Raw genomic sequence first — 20,595 nt, 5'->3', positions numbered from 1 at the left:
AACCAATTTTGTCTGTTTGTATGATTTTTTAATAATCGGGGATTGCCCATATTGCTTTTTTAAATGTATGAAAACATTTATTTGAAGCAATTTTTTTTAATTTTTTATAATTTATTTAATAATTTGGGAAAAATTTAAACAACGTGACATCAGGACGGACAAGGCGACAGCTGTTTCGATTATACCTTGTAAATCTCTTCAAAGCCTTTTCTCCCGGGAGTGGGAGTCGAACTCGCACCCCTACGATAGTTGAAATGGTTGTAAACGCATTCAGCTACGTCATGCCTGTTGTGAAGTCTTTCCCAATTGCCTTCTTTATGCATATTTTAATCTTTTACACATTGCATACTTCGTATGCAATTATGTGTTAAAGCTATGCTTGGTACGGCGGTTTTCAAAGAAACTTTGGTTTTTGTTGCTGTTTTCGTTCTATTTATAGAACTACAACGAATTAACCAATTTTGTCTGTTTGTATGATTTTTTAATAATCGGGGATTGCCCATATTGCTTTTTTAAATGTATGAAAACATTTATTTGAAGCAATTTTTTTTAATTTTTTATAATTTATTTAATAATTTGGGAAAAATTTAAACAACGTGACATCAGGACGGACAAGGCGACAGCTGTTTCGATTATACCTTGTAAATCTCTTCAAAGCCTTTTCTCCCGGGAGTGGGAGTCGAACTCGCACCCCTACGATAGTTGAAATGGTTGTAAACGCATTCAGCTACGTCATGCCTGTTGTGAAGTCTTTCCCAATTGCCTTCTTTATGCATATTTTAATCTTTTACACATTGCATACTTCGTATGCAATTATGTGTTAAAGCTATGCTTGGTACGGCGGTTTTCAAAGAAACTTTGGTTTTTGTTGCTGTTTTCGTTCTATTTATAGAACTACAACGAATTAACCAATTTTGTCTGTTTGTATGATTTTTTAATAATCGGGGATTGCCCATATTGCTTTTTTAAATGTATGAAAACATTTATTTGAAGCAATTTTTTTTAATTTTTTATAATTTATTTAATAATTTGGGAAAACTTTAAACAACGTGACATCAGGACGGACAAGGCGACAGCTGTTTCGATTATACCTTGTAAATCTCTTCAAAGCCTTTTCTCCCGGGAGTGGGAGTCGAACTCGCACCCCTACGATAGTTGAAATGGTTGTAAACGCATTCAGCTACGTCATGCCTGTTGTGAAGTCTTTCCCAATTGCCTTCTTTATGCATATTTTAATCTTTTACACATTGCATACTTCGTATGCAATTATGTGTTAAAGCTATGCTTGGTACGGCGGTTTTCAAAGAAACTTTGGTTTTTGTTGCTGTTTTCGTTCTATTTATAGAACTACAACGAATTAACCAATTTTGTCTGTTTGTATGATTTTTTAATAATCGGGGATTGCCCATATTGCTTTTTTAAATGTATGTTTACAACCATTTCAACTATCGTAGGGGTGCGAGTTCGACTCCCACTCCCGGGAGAAAAGGCTTTGAAGAGATTTACAAGGTATAATCGAAACAGCTGTCGCCTTGTCCGTCCTGATGTCACGTTGTTTAAATTTTTCCCAAATTATTAAATAAATTATAAAAAATTAAAAAAAATTGCTTCAAATAAATGTTTTCATACATTTAAAAAAGCAATATGGGCATTCCCCGATTATTAAAAAATCATACAAACAGACAAAATTGGTTAATTCGTTGTAGTTCTATAAATAGAACGAAAACAGCAACAAAAACCAAAGTTTCTTTGAAAACCGCCGTACCAAGCATAGCTTTAACACATAATTGCATACGAAGTATGCAATGTGTAAAAGATTAAAATATGCATAAAGAAGGCAATTGGGAAAGACTTCACAACAGGCATGACGTAGCTGAATGCGTTTACAACCATTTCAACTATCGTAGGGGTGCGAGTTCGACTCCCACTCCCGGGAGAAAAGGCTTTGAAGAGATTTACAAGGTATAATCGAAACAGCTGTCGCCTTGTCCGTCCTGATGTCACGTTGTTTAAATTTTTCCCAAATTATTAAATAAATTATAAAAAATTAAAAAAAATTGCTTCAAATAAATGTTTTCATACATTTAAAAAAGCAATATGGGCAATCCCCGATTATTAAAAAATCATACAAACAGACAAAATTGGTTAATTCGTTGTAGTTCTATAAATAGAACGAAAACAGCAACAAAAACCAAAGTTTCTTTGAAAACCGCCGTACCAAGCATAGCTTTAACACATAATTGCATACGAAGTATGCAATGTGTAAAAGATTAAAATATGCATAAAGAAGGCAATTGGGAAAGACTTCACAACAGGCATGACGTAGCTGAATGCGTTTACAACCATTTCAACTATCGTAGGGGTGCGAGTTCGACTCCCACTCCCGGGAGAAAAGGCTTTGAAGAGATTTACAAGGTATAATCGAAACAGCTGTCGCCTTGTCCGTCCTGATGTCACGTTGTTTAAATTTTTCCCAAATTATTAAATAAATTATAAAAAATTAAAAAAAATTGCTTCAAATAAATGTTTTCATACATTTAAAAAAGCAATATGGGCAATCCCCGATTATTAAAAAATCATACAAAATTAAATTAATTTAAAATAAAACTGAAGATTAAGCCTAAATAAACTTTTCCTAAAATACACATTAAATAATATTCAGCTAAAATTAAAAGGAACAAGAGGTTTAGCCAATATGAAAGTTAAAATTTTTTTTGCATTTGATATACATATGTACATACCGACATATAGACATATAAGCCAAAGTTCGGTATCGAAGATACTCAGCCGAGCTTGGGAAAATATAGCTATGTGAGGTATATACATATGTACAAAGACACCAGCTGTAAATTTTGATTTTTGTCATTTTGGTTTTTTTCTTTTGCAGAATTCTCTGGCGGGACGAAGGAAACGGGCCAGAATACTTACCCGCATACATCATTACCCAGAGCGACCGTGGGAACGGCGGAATATTGGGACTGGCGATCAGTAGAGTTCGGAGAAGGGAGAGAGAGAGCGCAAGAGAGAGGATCGGCCAAAGTGACCGAAAGTGGCCGGTAGACAGCAGCAGCGACGACAGCGACGCCACCAGCACCCACGCAACGTCATGAAGCGACAACAGCAGCAGCAACACAGCGACCTCACCATCGCCGACAGCATCAACATCGAACGCCCAAGGAGGGCATGAAAGGGCATTTGAATACACATTTTTTTATTGCGATTTTCCTTTTTTGTATGGAATTTTGCTCTATTTTGCCTCACCTTTTTTTTTTTTGATTATTATTGGTAATATTAACTTTGGAATTTTCTTGTAATTTTTTTTATTAATTTTTGTCAATAGTTTTTTTCATATCACATATTCATTTATATTGTTCACTTCAGAATTTCTTTTTACATTTAGTTGGTAGTAATTTTTCTTAAGTTTTCCTAATTAGGGTTATATTCAAAAATACACTAGCACTAGCCTTTAATTGCCAATTTGGAGCTTCTCTGCTCGATTTTTTTTTGTAATTCTTTCTTCCTCGTTTTAAACTTTCTATTTTTTTCGGATTTTTTTTTATATTTCTTTGTTACTTATAGTTTTCGCGTTTTCCTCTTGGTTTTTTTTAATTTTGTTAAAATTGCGTGTTTACCCACTCGCCGCCCGCTATCGCGAGTGAGTGATCGCGCTGACATTTAAAAACTTCATTGAACCTTAGCTCAGGCAGTAAATGGTATTTTTCTATGAGTAGGCAAAGACATACGTATGTAAATACGTCAACCATTAGGGTGTGCCTGTTCACGTACACCAGATTATTTTTCTCGTTAACCTCTTTTTCATCCAATATATTTTTCTTGTCTTTTTGGTATCAAACCCTAAGTTTAAATATTATACGGGTTTTTACTTGTATATCGGTTGTTAAAGCGATAGCTAGCATTGAATTTTTGATTAGCATATTGTTATTTCGACTAATTTTCAAATTTTTTCAATTTTCTTTTATTTTCCTTTTTTTGGATATTTCCTATTTTTGAAATTTTTATATTAAGGAATTGTTAGAATGTAAGCTTTTTATATATTTCCTTTTTTTGTGAAAATATCTGAGGAATCACACTTAGTAGAAGATAGGTTTAACTTTGAAAATTATAAATAAAGATATGCTTATAACGATTTGGAATTTTACGAGTTGAGCTTCTTGTTGATCACTGCAATGGAGGGCTGATTTTCGGACCTTTGGTGCGGGTGTTACTCTCGGCTTAAGAGAGGACGTAGGGGTGATGGCCTAGTAGACTTGTAAACAGACAGACTAGAGTCAGGTTTGGGAGCGCCGTAAAATTGGAGGAGTCAGCACGGCGCCCATGGCTTCGCGTAAGATACGCGAAGAGGTGGGTAGACTCCACCTGACTTGACAGGCCTCCACCTTTTCCCCCTTTTTTTTGATTTCCCCCTCCTTTCTCTCTCTGTTCCCCTTACGTCTTTCAGCTTTCCCCTTTTCTTTTTAGCACTTGGCATGAACTCTACTTTTTATTTTTTTTAGTTGTTAGTAAGGCTGGTGCGCAAAACCCCACCCCGTCCGACGAGCTAGCAGGGGCTTGCCACCATGCCACACGCCACCTCTGTCTTACCACTGAAAGCCAGCTACATAACATACGCTAGAGTGCTTTATTCTCCCTCCAACCCGGAGAATCCCGTTTTTATCAATAAATGGATTCAGGCGTAAGAGACTACTACATCGTGGAAGTGATTTTTTAGCGCTATAAATAGAAATTTCATTAGAAAAGTAATATCTTTGAGAATACCTTATGTGTTTGATTTCCGCTTCATGAATCTCGTTGTTAGCTAGGGGTCCCACTTGCGTTCGAGGTTTAGCTTGAATACTGCTACGGATATTGGCAATTAATCGTACTGCATATGCAGTAACTCTTTTCAGCTTAGCGAATGATGAATATTTCTCGAGGAGACTCCATTGATGAAGCGGTTCAGCTACGTTTACAGCAACTGCAGTCTTTCGTAACTCCAGTTGAGTGGTATGGTTTTGCTGATCATTCTCTCGCCTCATGTAGTCGAATGATAATAATGCTGATGGGCCGTTCCACCACAACTCTTGCGATAGTAAACACGAAGGTGACATACCTCTTGACGCGCAGTCAGCAGGGTTGTTCTCGGATCGGATATGCGCCCAGCATTCGTGTGGTAATAGTTCCTGTACTTCTGCCGCACGGTTTGCCACGAAGGGCGACCATCGGCTAGGCTGACTATTTAGCCAGGCCAATGTTACGGTCGAGTCAGTCCACCCGAATACCCGGCCTCCTGATGGACATACAGTTTCTGTAACCTGCTTACTAAGCTTTGCTGCCAAGTGAGCGGCGCATAATTCCAGTCGAGGCAAAGTTAAAGACTTCAACGGAGCGACTTTCGCTTTTGGTGCGACTATGTTAGCGACGATCCTGCCATCCGCGTATTGTGTGCGGGCGTAGACTACGGCTGCATACGCTCTCTCGGAGGCATCCGAAAACGCATGGAATTCGGTTGATTCGTTTGGGGTTGCGCCCAGCGAACGGCTCAGTTGTAGGTTGGACAGCAATCGAAGTTCGCAACCATGCTGGTGCCAGTCAGTTGATATTGGCTCGGGAACTGGTTCATCCCAATCAACATCAGCACGCCAGATTTGCTAAAACCGTATTCTCGCTCTTATAGTACAAGGAGATAATAGACCAAGTGGGTCACAGGCCGTGCTTGCATCCGACAGAAAACTTCTTTTGGTAAGCGTAGCAGGTGGTGGCTTGAAATTTACTGCATACGTTATGTAATCGTGTAGCGTATTCCACGTCAGACCCAACGTTCTGGCATCGCCTTTATCTGAAAGTAAATGTTTTAATGGCGTTGTGGTTATTGAAATGGCATCCAATAGTTGGTGGCAGTTACTGGCCCACTTCCTTAGCTCGAATCCTCCTTGCGAGAGTAGTTGAGCTACTTCGCTTTGACGTTGGACAAGCTCGTCAGAGGTGTCAGCGCCAGTTAAGAGGTCGTCTATATAAAAATCGTTAAGAATCACATTCGGAGAGACCTGAAATTTGGACATGTTATTCTTACTAACTTGCTGCAATGCTTTCACGGCTAGGTGGCTCGCGGCGGCTGTGCCATAAATGAGACGAAGCATTCTGTAATCTTTCAGCTCTTGAGTCGGCGCGTCTCGGCAGACGATTCTTTGAAAATCCACGTATTTTTCGTGTACGTAGACCGTGGTGTGATGGTAGCGTGCTCCGCCTATCACACCGTATGCCCTGGGTTCAACTCCCGGGAAAAGTAACATCAAAATTTTAGAAATAAGGTTTTTCAATTAGAAGAAAATTTTTCTAAGCGGGGTCGCCCCTCGGCAGTGTTTGGCAAGCGCTCCGGGTGTATTTATGCCATGAAAAGCTCTCAGTGAAAACTCATCTGCCTTGCAGATGCCGTTCGAAGTCGGCATAAAACATGTAGGTCCCGTCCGGCCAATTTGTAGGGAAAATAAAGAGGAGCACGACGCAAATTGGAAGAGAAGCTCGGCCTTAGATCTCTTCGGAGGTTATCGCGCCTTACATTTAATTATTTTTTTAGACCTGGCGGTACATCTTCGCTATGCCTGCTGTCATGGCGTACCGATGCATACGAAAAGGCAATAGGATGGAAAATAATTCCGGCTGTAATTGGGGACCAACTAATAAGTCATCATTCAATGAAAACCCTGATGAAGATTTCATCGAAGCATTGAACACAACTCTCAACTTTGTTGTTTCGCTAGTCTCCTTCAGCACTGCATGATGAGGCATGTAATAACAGGATGTGGGTCTATCGCACACTACTTCCATATGACCCATTCCCAACCGCTCATGCATGAAATCTACATAGCTCTGGCGTCAAGTTTCGTTGGCACCCAAACGTTTCTCAAGACTATAAAAGCAGCGCACGGCGGCGGTACGCTGCACAACAAAACGCCCGTCTGAGGTCCGTTGATGTGTGGAGTCGAAGAGGTTTTCGCACAATTGCTCTGCTTTTGTAAGATGCTTCCGTTGTGGCACCTGGTCGAGCTCCCAAAACTTTCTCAAAACTTGTGTAAGTTACACGTCGCAATATAAACTTGTAATCTCTTGGTGTGCGCTCTCGTTTTTTGTCCTTGGCTCCTGGTTCGCCCAAAGAGCACCCAACCCAATGTGGTTCGCTGAGCTAGGGGAGTACCCGGAGGACCCTTGCGTAGCTCAGTTGTTAGAAAATGCTCCATCTCATCCATACGAATGAGGATGTCGGTCGGAGCTGGTGTCTCAAAATGGGGGTCTGCTAATGTGAGCCCATTAATGTGTTGCCAATTGGCAACCCTTACCTTAGTGGTCGGAAGATCATTGGTTATCCTCGACAGGACTAAAGCGCTGATTACACGAGTCCCACGTAATTCGGATGATGCGACAGTAAGCAATACTTCACCTCTTGGTTTACCACCTGGGGTAGACCCTATGCCAGTTATTAAGATGGATGATGCTTTCCTGGGGATACCCAATCGCTGTACGCATTGCTCCGTGACGAACGATGCCTGGGATCCACTGTGTAAAAGTACGCGCATGTGAAGCCAGCTACCAGCACTGTCTTGTACGCGGACCATCACTGTGGCTAATACTACGGGGTGTCTGTGTCAGCGAATTTGCCGTCGTTCTCAGTGATGAGGTTGCATGGAAGTTATATTTGCCTTTACGATGTGCCATTGATTGATGGTTCAATGCAAGTTCATAATCTTGATGCTCGTTGGTTGCACGTAGCAGTGCTGCAAGGGAGCTAAAGCTTTGACTTGTTGTTCATGAGTAGGATTTAGTGCACTGGGTGCTAGATGGACTTGCTTGCCTTTGGACATCTGGTTGGATGTGGAACCGACGGACGAAATATGGCCCTGTAATGATGTATCTGCTGCCGACGCAGTTGAGGCGTAAGAGCCGCTCAAGTTGTTGTCGGTGCTACCATGAAGTAGTGTGTGGTGTCGGAGGCCGCATCGCAGACAATTGGATGTACTTGTACAGTTCGATGATTTGTGATCCGGACGTAAGAAGCTAAAGCACGCTGCCCTTTGTTTCATGATTTGCGCTCGAGCAGCTGGACTTATTTCCTTGAAACTGGCACAAGCATATATCCTATGAGAAGAAGAGCAGCAAATTCATGCCTCAGGTTTTGACGATTGAGCATTGCGAGTAAAACAACGATTGGTTGATTCAGCAGCATGAAATACGTTTGCGTTAGCAACCCTTTTACTGACTGATGCAGTGCTACTAGGTGTTAGCACCTCTAATGATCGGCAACGGCTCTCGAGAAAAGCTTGTAAATCGACGAGGGTAGGAAGCTTATCGCTCGTCACAGAAAGTTTCCATTGTCTCCTAGTTTCATATGGAATCTTAGATAGTAGATAATACACTACCCAGTACCCCACGTATCAACCGGGCGTTCTAATGCTCGTAACGCTTGTATATTTTGGAGCATTGCATTGAGAACGTGTTTCGGTGATTGTGCCGTTTCAGTTGTAACCGGTTTTATGTTAAATATTGCGCGAAAATGACTTTCGACGATTATTCGCGTTATTTTGTACTTCGAGCAAAGTAAATTCCATGTCACGCTGTAATTCCCATCCGAAATTGTTAGGTTAGAGATGACTTGCAATGCCTCGCCCTGAGGACAGTTGCGAAGATAATGCAGCTTTTGATAACCAGAAAGAGTTGCGTTGAAGTAACGCCTTAAACGAATCGTGGAATAGAATCCACCCTGTTGAGTCACACTAAAATGAGTTGAGTAACCACCAAATTTCGGAAGTTCAATTCTTGGCAAGCGTAAGGCAGGACTCGGTGTTTCTGCGTGTTGGGTCACTGCAACAGGAGTGCTGGTTACAGGAGACTCTTCGGCTAAACGCTGTTCTGATTCTAATACTGATAAAGGCGAACCATTGGCAAATTTAAAACTCATACAGACTTTACGAAAAATTTTGATAATGGTATTAAATCTAGTACGGATAGTGAAGAATTTAAACTTAGGAAAAAAGCTAAACTTGATAAAAACTTAACGGGAGATGACGATGTTTCTAATACTAAGGAAGATGAACCTTTGGTAAATATGAAGCTTAAAACGGAGTTATCAAAAAATGACGATGATGATATTGATGTTGATGCCAAGTCAAAAGTTGAAAATGATGAAAATTATGAAACAGAATCTGAAAATAGTATGAGTGTGGATTATAACCTGAAGCAAAACTGCCATATCCGGTACGACCAGAATTAGATGTTAAGAAAATAGCCTACATAAAGAGTGCTCAGTATATTTATGGAAAATTTATCATGAGACAATGTCCAATGTATGAATTTCAATTAAATTCAGCACATTGTTGGAAAAAGAATCTAAACTTTATGCATCGTCTAGAGAAGCAAGAACATTTACGATTTAAATATAACGGACGTGGTGCAAAATGTAAATTGTGTGATTTTCAAACAGCTACACCAAGCTTCAACAAATTGGACCATATGGCCAATAGTCATTATTTAAAATGTATATTATGCGATTGGAAAACTAAATACATTCAATTATAAATTTTCATTTACGTGCACAACACGCTGAAACAATTGATGTAACAGCGAAAAGTTTAGAATTAACTGTTTGTCCATATTGTAATCAAGAATTTGCATCACAATGGTATTTACGCAAACACTTAATACAGGAACATGAGAAAACAGTGGATGAAAGAACACCTTTTTTATGTTTAGAATGTGGTGAAGAATTTAGAACAAATACAAGTTTACGTGTACATGTTTACGAAAAGTTTGCTCATTGTACACCACAAGATTTAAAGATCTTGAGGGTATGGTTACACCTATGTGGCCTCTACAAGGTATTTATAATGACTAGTATGGAATGAATCCGCATATGGAAGAAAACGGCGGTGAAGAAATGAATCACCATGCTTCTTTGGATTCTGGTGATACTCCTGACATGCTTCCGAATTTCGCTACGTCTGATCTTACTATACCTACCAAACTAATATGGCCTGCAAACTGATTATGAGCAACATTACCAGCGCAGGAAAAATAAGACTATCAACACAAGGTTTCGGAAAGGGCACGACTATGAATAGACGTTAATATATTTATATTGTTTATAAATATAAAAATGCACATATGTAAAAATTACTAGAATAATAGGACATGATTTTAACTGTAAACACCATTTTAAACATGCATTATTTATTAATTAAATATTATTTAAACAAAAAGGATGCGTTTCATTCATATAAAAAGCGAATTGACAGAAGGTAACCGGTACGGGTAACCGGAAGGCCAGTTACCCTTATTGTTGTTATTGCATATGTTTTGGTTAGCGATAACGAAAACATACCTAATGAAGTAACTCCAAATGTAAATAACATCGAGCGAGAAGGAATTTCGAAAACACAATAGGTAAGAGCGAGAAAGCGAGTCACACGTACACTATTTTGAGAGAGCGCGTGCGTTACTTTTTTCACGACAGCAATGTAAAAGTGATTAAGTTATCGGTGACGATTAAGTAATCGATTAGGTAACGAGTATCTGTCGTGTAGGGTAATGATAAGGTTAGTAGCGATGTCTTTAACCCCATGTGCGCAATGCAACCAACATGCCGCCACCCTTGAACTATGTTGATACGTTCAACGGAATGCTGGAAATGCTGAAACCTTTGATTTAAACGATACGACTTCGGGTTGAATTTTGACTTATTTGCTAGCTCTATGAACTTTCTTCGGAGAAAATATCTTCTTTGGTGGGCAAACGGCAAATTCTCACAATTGGCCTTACAAACTCTCCATCTGATGCTTTTATCGTTGTCACTCTTACGAGTCCATCACCTACAGGATGGCATTTAACCACTCTAGCTAGAGACCACTTCGTTGGGGGCGTAGCTTTGTCGTAAACAACAACGACATCACCGTCTTCGATGTTGTGCGATGGTTCGTACCACTTGGAGCGAGGTACTCATCTCGCCAGCGGCCCAGAAACGCTTTCTCATTGCAGATATTACTTGCCATCGTTGATAAATATGTCCTTAGAAATCTTGTCTTTTAGGTCTAGCTTTCAGAGGCTCACTCACTAAAAAATACCCAGGTGTGAGAATCTCTAGATCGTTTACATCTGCCGAGTTGTCGCATAACGGTCTAGAATTGACGCAAGCTTCAACCTCACTTAATAAGGCATTGAATTCTTCATATAAGAGAAGGGCTTTAAATGGTACTTTATTATCTTGATGCCGATCTTCCAGTACCCGCCCATGTGAGGTGCAGCGGGAGGGTTGAAGCGCCATTCGATGCTTAAAAAAAAAATAAATAAATGTAAGGCACGATAACCTCCGAAGAGATCTAAGGCCGAGCTTCTCTTCCAATTTGCGTCGTGCTCCTCTTGATTTTCCCTACAAATTGGCCGGACGGGACCAACATGCTTAATGCCGACTCCGAACGGCATCTGCAAGGCAGATGAGTTTTCACTGCGAGCTTTTCATGGCAGAAATACACACGGAGCGCTTGCCAAACACTGCCGAGCGGCGACCCCGCTTAGAAAAATTGTCTTCTAGTTGAAAAGCCTTATTTCTAAAATTTTGATGTTGCTTTGCCCGGGGTGTGAACCCAGCGCATACGGTGTGGTAGGTGGAGCACGCTACCATCACACCACGGTGGCCGCCATTCGATGCTTAGTTCGTTGAAAAACAATCGACATCTTTCGTCTTCTTCAAATTGTTGAAGCCTGTCGCGCATCTCTTTGTCGGCGCCCACGAAATTGGTACCATTGTCAGAAAACATAACTTGGCAGTAGCCCCGGCGATTTATGAATCGTTTGAAGGCGTTCAGAAAAGCTGGTGTCGACAAATCTCCAACAAACCCAAGGTGCTTTGTACCAGTATATATGCACACAAATGAACATATATATCCCTTGACGGATTTGGCTCCTCTTCCGTGTGTAAATTTATATAAGTATTGACCAGCAAAGTCCACTGCCGCACGATTGAAGACACGAGCGTAAGTTACCCGTGCTTCTGGTAAATCTGCCATCATTTGCGTGGATATATTACGGTTCAACCGTGTGCATTTGACACATTTATGGTATATTTTGCGAATTAAGTTGCGTGCGCTAACGACCCAAAAGCGACGAAGTAGCACAACTTGCATGATTCGGGGTCCAGCATGTAGAGAGAGCGTAGAGTTTTTGGCCAAAATTGCCGGGTGTTTTACGTCGGTGGCTACGCTAGAGTGCTTTATTCTCCCTCCAAATCGGAGAATCCCGTTTTTATCAACAAATGGATTCAGGCGTAAGAGACTACTACATCGTGGAAGTGGCCTTTTAGCGCTATAAATAGAAATTTCGTTAGAAAAGTAATATTTTTGAGAATACCTTATATGTTTGATTTCCGCTTCATGAATCTCGTTGTTAGCTAGGGGTCCCACTTGCGTTCGAGGTTTAGCTTGAATACTACTACGGATATTGGCAATGAATCGTAATGCATAGCAGTAACTCTTTTCAGCTTAGCGAATGATGAATATTTCTCGAGGAGACTCCATTGATGAAGCGGTTCAGCTACGTTTACAGCAGCTGCAGTCTTTCGTAACTCCAGTTGAGTGGTATGGTTTTGCTGATCATTCTCTCGCCCGATGTAGTCGAATGATAATAATGCTGATGGGCCGTTCCACCACAACGAAGGTGATATACCTCTTGACGCGCAGTCAGCAGGGTTGTTCTCGGATCGGACATGCGCCCAGCATTCGGGTGGTAATATTTCCTGTACTTCTGCCACACGGTTTGCCACGAATGGCGACCATCGGCTAGGCTGACTTTTTAGCCAGCCCAATGTTAAGGTCGAGTCAGTCCACCCGAATACCCGGCCTCCTGATGGATATACAGGTTCTGTAACCTGCTTACTAAGCTTTGCTGCCAAGTGAGCGGCGCATAATTCCAGTCGAGGCAAAGTTATAAACTTCAACGGAGCGACTTTTGCTTTTGGTGCGACTATGTTAACGATGATCCTGCCATCCGCGTATTGTGTGCGGGCGTAGACTACGGCTGCATACGCTTTCTCGGAGGCAGCCGCAAACGCATGGAATTCGGTTGATTCATTTGAGGTTGCGCCCAGCGAACGGCTCAATTGTAGATTTGACAGCAATCGAAGCTCAAAACGATGCTGGTGCCAGTCAGTTGATATTGACTCGGGAACTGGTTCATCCCAATCAACATCAGCATGCCAGATTTGCTGAAACCATATTCTCGCTCTTATAGTACAATGAGATAATAGACCAAGTGGGTCAAAGACCGTGCTTGCATCCGACAGAAAACTTCTTTTGGTAAGCGTAGCAGGTGGTGGCTTGAAATTTACTGCATACGTTAAGTAATCGTGTAGCGTATTCCGCGTCAGACCCAACGTTCTGACCTCGCCCTTATCTGACAGTAAATGTTTTAATGGCGTTGTGGTTATTGAAATGGCATCCAATAGTTGGTGGCAGTTACTGGCCCACTTCCTTAGCTCGATTCCTCCTTGCGAGAGTAGTTGAGCTACTTCGCTTTAACGTTCGAAAAGCTCGTCAGAGGTGTCAGCGCCAGTTAAGAGGTCGTCTATATAAAAATCGTTAAGAATCACATTCAAAGAGACCTGAAATATGGACATGTTATTCTTACCAACTTGCTGCAATGCTTTCACGGCTAGGTGGCTCGCGGCGGCTGTGCCATAAATGAGACGAAGCATTCTGTAATCTTTCAGCTCTTGAGTCGGCGCGTCTCGGCAGACGATTCTTTGAAAATCCACGTATTTTTCGTGTACGTAGACCTGGCGGTACATCTTCGCTATGCCTGCTGTCATGGCGTACCGATGCATACGAAAAGGCAATTGGATGAAAAATAATTCCGGCTGTAATTGGGGACCAACTAATAAGGCATCATTCAATGAAAACCCTGATGAAGATTTCATCGAAACATTGAACACAACTCTCAACTTTGTTGTTTCGCTAGTCTCCTTCAGCACTGCATTATGCGGCATGTAATAACAGGATGTGGGTCTATCGCACACTACTTCCATATGACCCATTCCCAACCACTATGCATGAAATCTACATAGCTCTGGCGTGAAGTTTCGTTGGCACCCAAACGTTTCTCAAGCCTATAAAAGCTGCGCACGGCGGCGGTACGCGTTTCTCCTATTGTTACCGCAGGATCCATGGGTAGCTGCACAACAAAACGCCCGTCTGAGGCCCGTTGATGAGTGGAGTCGAAGAGGTTTTCGCACAATTGCTCTGCTTTTGTAAGATGCTTCCGTTGTTGTTGTTGTTGTTGTAGCAATGCTCGCCCCACATAATAGCCGCGACCGATCACAGATTGTCATCAATATCCTCTAACGGGAGTCCAAGGAAACTTCCCGTTTCAACAGGGGTGGACCATAAGGAAAGGGGTGTTAGAGGCGTTGGTTCCACATTACAATTAAGGAGATGCTTGGTATCATGTGGGGACACATTGCAAGCGGGGCATATATTTTGTATGTCGGGGTTGATTCTGGATAGGTAAGAGTTTAACCTGTTACAGTATCCAGAACGAAGTTGAGCAAGAGTGACACGCGTTTCCCTGGGGAGTATGCGTTCCTCTTCCGCGAGTTCTGGATATTTTTCTTCAAGTACTGGATTCACCGGGCAATTCCCGACATAAAGGTCCGACGCCTGTCTATGGAGTTCACCAAGGACCTGCTTGTGTTTTTTCGCTTCATACGGCTGGGTTCTCAGGTGCCGTATTTCCTCAAAATGCTTACGGAGATGACTCGTTAGGCCCCTAGGCGGTGCTGGTTCGTCATTTAGATGTCTGTTGGGATGCCCAGGTTTCTGGGCAGCATCTCATGTCTCTCCCTGATGGGGAGTATTCTCGCCTCATTATGCAGATATTGTTCTGGGGACATAAGAAGACAGCCCGTGGCGATTCTGAGAGCAGTATTTTGGCAGGCCTGTAGTTTCTTCCAGTGGGTAGTTTTTAGGCTTGGCGACCATATGGGTGACGCGTAGCACGTAATCGGCTGGCTAATTGCGTTGTATGTGGTCATGAGCGTTTCTTTATCTTTTCCCCAGGTACTTCCAGCAAGGGATTTGAGGATTTTATTACGGCTCTGAATTCTCAGAACAATTGCGGTTGCATGCGCACCAAAATGTAGATCCTGATCAAACGTCACACCTAAGATTTTGGGGTGTAGGACAGTCGGTAGCGTAGTGCCATCGACGTGGATGTTCAATATGGTCGACATTTGGGGCGTCCATGTTGTAAATAAGGTCCCGGAAGGTTTAGTCGGTGACAATGCCAGGTTTCGCGAGGCGAAAAAACTGGAGAGATCAGGGAGATAGCCGTTTATTTTATTGCATAGCTCATCGATCTCTGGGCCTGGGCCTGTGCCCATTATTGTGCAGTCATCGGCGTAGGAAACGATTGTGACTCCTTCCGGTGGTGAAGGTAGCTTAGATATGTAGAAATTAAACAAAAGTGGGGATAGGACACCACCCTGTGGCACCCCTTGTTTAATTCTCCTTGGTTTTGATGTTTCGTTTCTGAATTGCACCGATGCCTGCCGACCACCCAGATAATTTGCGGTCCACCTGTTAAGACATGGGGGAAGGGTAGACCCTTCCAGGTCTTGCAGTAACGAGCCATGGTTGACCGTATCAAAGGCTTTTGATAGGTCTAGCGCTACGAGTACTGTTCTATGGTGGGGGTATTGATTCAAACCGCAATTTATCTGGGTGCTAATGACATTTAGCGCGGAGGTAGTGCTATGGAGTTTTCTGAAGCCATGCTGATGAGGGGCTAGCTGCAAATGTGCTTGGAAATAAGGGAGCAAAATGGCTTCAAGCGTCTTTGCCGCTGGCGATAGGAGAGATATCGGACGATATGACTCACCTACGTTAGCTGGTTTCCCAGGCTTTAGTAGCCGGACCACCTTGGCCATTTTCCATTTCTCGGGTATGACAAAGGTGGAAAGAGACAGGTTGAAGACATGCGCTAAATACTTGAAACCCTCTTTCCGTAGGTTTTTAAGCATCGGCATGGCTATGCCGTCTGGGCCCTTTGGATGGTTTAGCGCAACCAATGGCGTCCTCAACCTCTTTAGCGGTGATGGTGATTGGTGACGCGCTGAATTTGTGTTTATGTGCGTGTCTATTGGCTCTCCGTCTATCTTTGTCGACCGTAGGATGCATTATATATTGTCGGTAGAAAGCGCTCGCGCATTTTATCGCGTCCGACAGCACCTTATCGCCAAAGGCGATGGAGACTTTGTCTTTGTGCTTAGTCGGATTCGATAGGGACTTTACGGTGGACCAAAGTTTACCTACACCGGTAGAGAGGTTACAACCTCTTAGGTGCTCTTCCTATTTCGCCCGCTTGTGTTCGTCCACAAGCAGTCTGATGCGTTGGTTTATATCCCTTATTTGGGGGTCCTGGATCAAGCTGTCTAATAAGGTCGCGTTCCCTCCGTTCTGTTGATGATTTCTAGATTTGCATCGCCTGACCGGACAGATAGGCCTTGACGTTCTAAGACATTGTCCCTGCGGTCGATGCCAGGATCAAATATATAATATTGCACAGAGTGGTGTATAATAAACGCGAGGCCGCCTCCATTTCCGCTCTCGCGGTCTTTCCTGTGGACATTATACCCAGAGCAGGTCTGCAATGCAGATCTTGCTGTGAGTTTAGTCTCTTGAAGCGCAGCAATGCGGATGTTGTGCCGCTTCATGAAATCGACTATCTCCGTAATCTTCCCAGTTAGTCCATTACAGTTTAACTGCAGAATTCTGAAGTGCATGAGGGGTGACGCCGCCACTCTAGGGGTAAGTGACGGGTGACTACGCCTAGGTTGTGGAAGTCCAGGACGCAATTGCTGTTGTGGCCTTGGGACTGGGCGCCCTTGGGCAAGCATTGGGGTACCCGGATGATTTGGGTTTGCGACCTGGCAACATGGCGCGATGAAACCGTCGAGGGGTTGCCGTCGCGGAGACCAGAACATCTAGGAAAGTGGCACCACCCAAGGCAGGAGCTGCATTGAGCGGATGTCGCAAACCTATATATTCTGTGCTGGCAGACGGTGCAAACGGAGGTAGGGACTAAGAGTCTGTTTCCCTGACCTGCACGATTGCTGACAGAAAAGAGGGGGGGAGAAGAAGACGGGGGCAGGGGCTGATGCTGTTGAGTTGTTGGCGCCGTGGGGCGCGATCAGCAGCGGGTACTTGTTGTGGCTTGCTGAGCAGCGAGGCTGCTGGAAGGTAGTGGGGGCGCTTAGGCGTAGACTACGGGACGCCCTTGGGCGTGAGCAGCAAGGAGCCACAAAAGATTTATAAAAGTTACGTGGACGTCGGGTTTTGGGATCAAGCCCAGAACAACCTGTCCGATGCAACCATCCTTTGCACGAGACACACTGCACAGAGTATGACCGTCCTAAAAAGATTCTTTTCTGGCAAATGCAGCAAAACCATTTATCAGGACCGGGGTCAGGAGTCGGACCCGGATCGGGTTCGATACCTTCCCGGAGTAAGAGAATATGTAGCAGTCCTGCTGCATGGAGCTGCTGGGAGGATGACAATTTGTGGGAGGGACGAAACAAATTAAATGGGGTCACACTGAAATGACAGTCCTTGGTCGGGAAAAATCCCGAGTCGCTCCGGTACATAGAACCGACTGCCTTGGGAAGCGAAGATGCTTCCGTTGTGGCACCTGGTCGAGCTCCCAAACCTTTCTCAAAACTTGTGTAAGTTCCACGTCGCAATATAAACTTGTAATCTCTTGGTGTGCGCTCTCGTTTTTGTCCTTGGCTCTGGTTCGCCCAAAGAGCACCCAACCCAATGTGGTTCGCTGAGCTAGGGGAGTACCCGGAGGACCCTTGCGTAGCTCAGTTGTTAGAAAATGCTCCATCTCATCCATACGAATGAGGATGTCGGTCGGAGCTGGTGTCTCAAAATGGGGGTCTGCTAATGTGAGCCCTTTAATGTGTTGCCAATCGGCAACCCTTACCTTAGTGGTCGGAAGATCATTGGTTATCCTCGACAGGACTAAAGCGCTGATTATACGAGTCCCACGTAATTCGGATGATGCGACAGTAAGCAATACTTCACCTCTTGGTTTACCACCTGGGGTAGAACCTATGCTAGTTATTAAGATGGATGATGCTTTCCTGGGGATACCCAATCGCTGTACGCATTGCTCCGTGACGAACGATGCCTGGGATCCATTGTGTAAAAGTACGCGCATGGGAAGCCAGCTACCAGCACTGTCTTGTACGCGGACCATCACTGTGGCTAATAGTACGGGGTGTCTGTGTCAGCGAATTTGCCGTCGTTCTCAGTGATGAGGTTGCATGGACGTTATAGTTGCCTTTACGATGTGCCATTGATTGATGGTTCAATGCAAGTTCATTATCTTGATGCTCGTTGGTTGCACGTAGCAGTGCTGCAAGGGAGCTAAAGCTTTGACTTGTTGTTCATGAGTAGGATTTAGTGCACTGGGTGCTAGATGGACTTGCTTGCCTTTGGACATCTGGTTGGATGTGGAACCGACGGACGAAGTATGGCCCTGTGATGATGTATCAGCTGCCGACGCAGTTGAAGCGCAAGAGCCGCTCAAGTTGTTGTCGGTGTTATCATGAAGTAGTGTGTGGTGTCGGAGGCCGCATCGCAGACAATTGGATGTACTTGTACAGTTCGATGATTTGTGATCCGGACGTAAGCAGTTAAAGCACGCTGCCCTTTATTTTATGATTTGCGCTCGAGCAGCTGGACTTAATTCCTTGAAACTGGCACAAGCATATATCCTATGAGAAGAAGAGCTGCAAATGCATGCCTCAGATTTTGACGATTTTATTGACTGATGCAGTGCTACTAGGTGTTAGCACCTCTAATGATCGGCAACGGCTCTCGAGAAAAGCTTGTAAATCTACGAGGGTAGGAAGCTTATCGCTCGTCAAAGAATGTTTCCATTGTCTCCTAGTTTCATATGGAAGCTTAGATAGTAGATAATACACTACCCAGTTATCCCACGTATCAACCGGGCGTTCCAATGGTCGTAACGCTTTTATATTTTGGAGCATTGCATTGAGAACGTGTTTCAGTGATTGTGCCGTTTCAGTTGTAACCGGTTTTATGTTAAATATTGCGCGAAAAAGACTTTCGACGATTATTCGCATTATTTTGTACTTCGAGCAAAGTAAATTCCATGCCACGCTGCAATTCGCATCCGAAATTATTAGGTTAGAGATGATTTGCAATACCTCGCCTTGAAGAAAGTTGCGATATCCGGCTCGAAGGACCAGCTTGAACGATATATTAATATCGTTGATTCTATTAAATTAGAGAAAAACACGTGTGGTTTCTATAGCCTTTGTTCCTTTAATAATTATGCAATACACAAATGGCAGATTACAATGTCAATAATGATAAGGTTGGTAGCGATGTCTTTAACCCCAGTGCGCAATGAAACCAACAGATGGGTTCTGTATAAGCAGCCATAACAATAATATCGGTAAGGCCACGTTGAGCCTTTGGTGTCTCCATTAGCTCCTTGCGAAATTGATTATAATATAACACCTGTTGCAACAAGTTTCATCGTGTGCTGACACGTTTTGATTTTATTTATTTTTTTATTTATTTATTAAAATCAACACAGACACAAAGCGGTCGACTACTGGATATAAGATACAATATAAATAACAAGGGGAAAAAACATAAGTGTAAAAAACAAAATTTAAAGAAAAAACTTAAATAATAAACAATCAAATTAACTAAGTTAAATTTTAATTAATACATAAATCAAATCAAAAATAAAAATTAGTTAAAATTAATATTGAAATAAAATTGACATCTTATTTAAAAATCTTTGAAAAATATCATGCCAGACGTGAGAGTATTTCCTTACGGATAGCAGCAATCGAATACTCAAAACTAATACAGTTGTACAGTTCATTATAGCGCGAGCGCCAATTGCGAAAGGGGCTATAGTTGGCAAAATTACGCCGTAGAATGGGTAAATGAAAGAGTACATAGTGTCTTGTAGTTCTCGCAGGAACAGAAAAATTTAGTCTGCTTACAAGGTCAGTGGAGTCTATCTCACCGATAATCAGTTTATGAAGGAACATTACCCCGAGTAATGTTCTTCTATTCTCTAAAGTTGGCAAGCTAATGAGAAGAAGTATATTTCTATAAGGCGGAAGATGTTGATTTGATTTCCAGTTAAGACTGCGTAAAGCGAAGATTAGAAACTGCTTCTGTACCGATTCACTTCGATCTATATGATTTTTATACCCCGAGGACCAAATATAGGAAAAATACTCAAGTATTGGGCGAACCAAATATGTGTAAAGGGTTTTGGTTAAATATCGATCATCAAATCCTTTAGCCCATCTTTCAATAAATCCGAGTACACCCGATGCCTTGTTTACGATAGATGAAATATGCATGTTAAAGCTCAATTTCCCATCAAAAAGAACACCTAGGTCATATACTACAGATATGCGCTCCAAGGGAGCACCATCTAGCATATAGGATTTTAAAACTGGGTTGACTCCGTGAAATGTCATAAGTTTACATTTGCAACAGT

The sequence above is a fragment of the Eurosta solidaginis genome, chromosome X (genome assembly GCF_040869045.1).
Source record: "Eurosta solidaginis isolate ZX-2024a chromosome X, ASM4086904v1, whole genome shotgun sequence".
Lineage (NCBI taxonomy): Eukaryota > Metazoa > Arthropoda > Insecta > Diptera > Tephritidae > Eurosta > Eurosta solidaginis.
The sequence above is the reverse complement of the archived record's forward strand: the minus strand, read 5'-3'. Positions refer to the sequence as shown.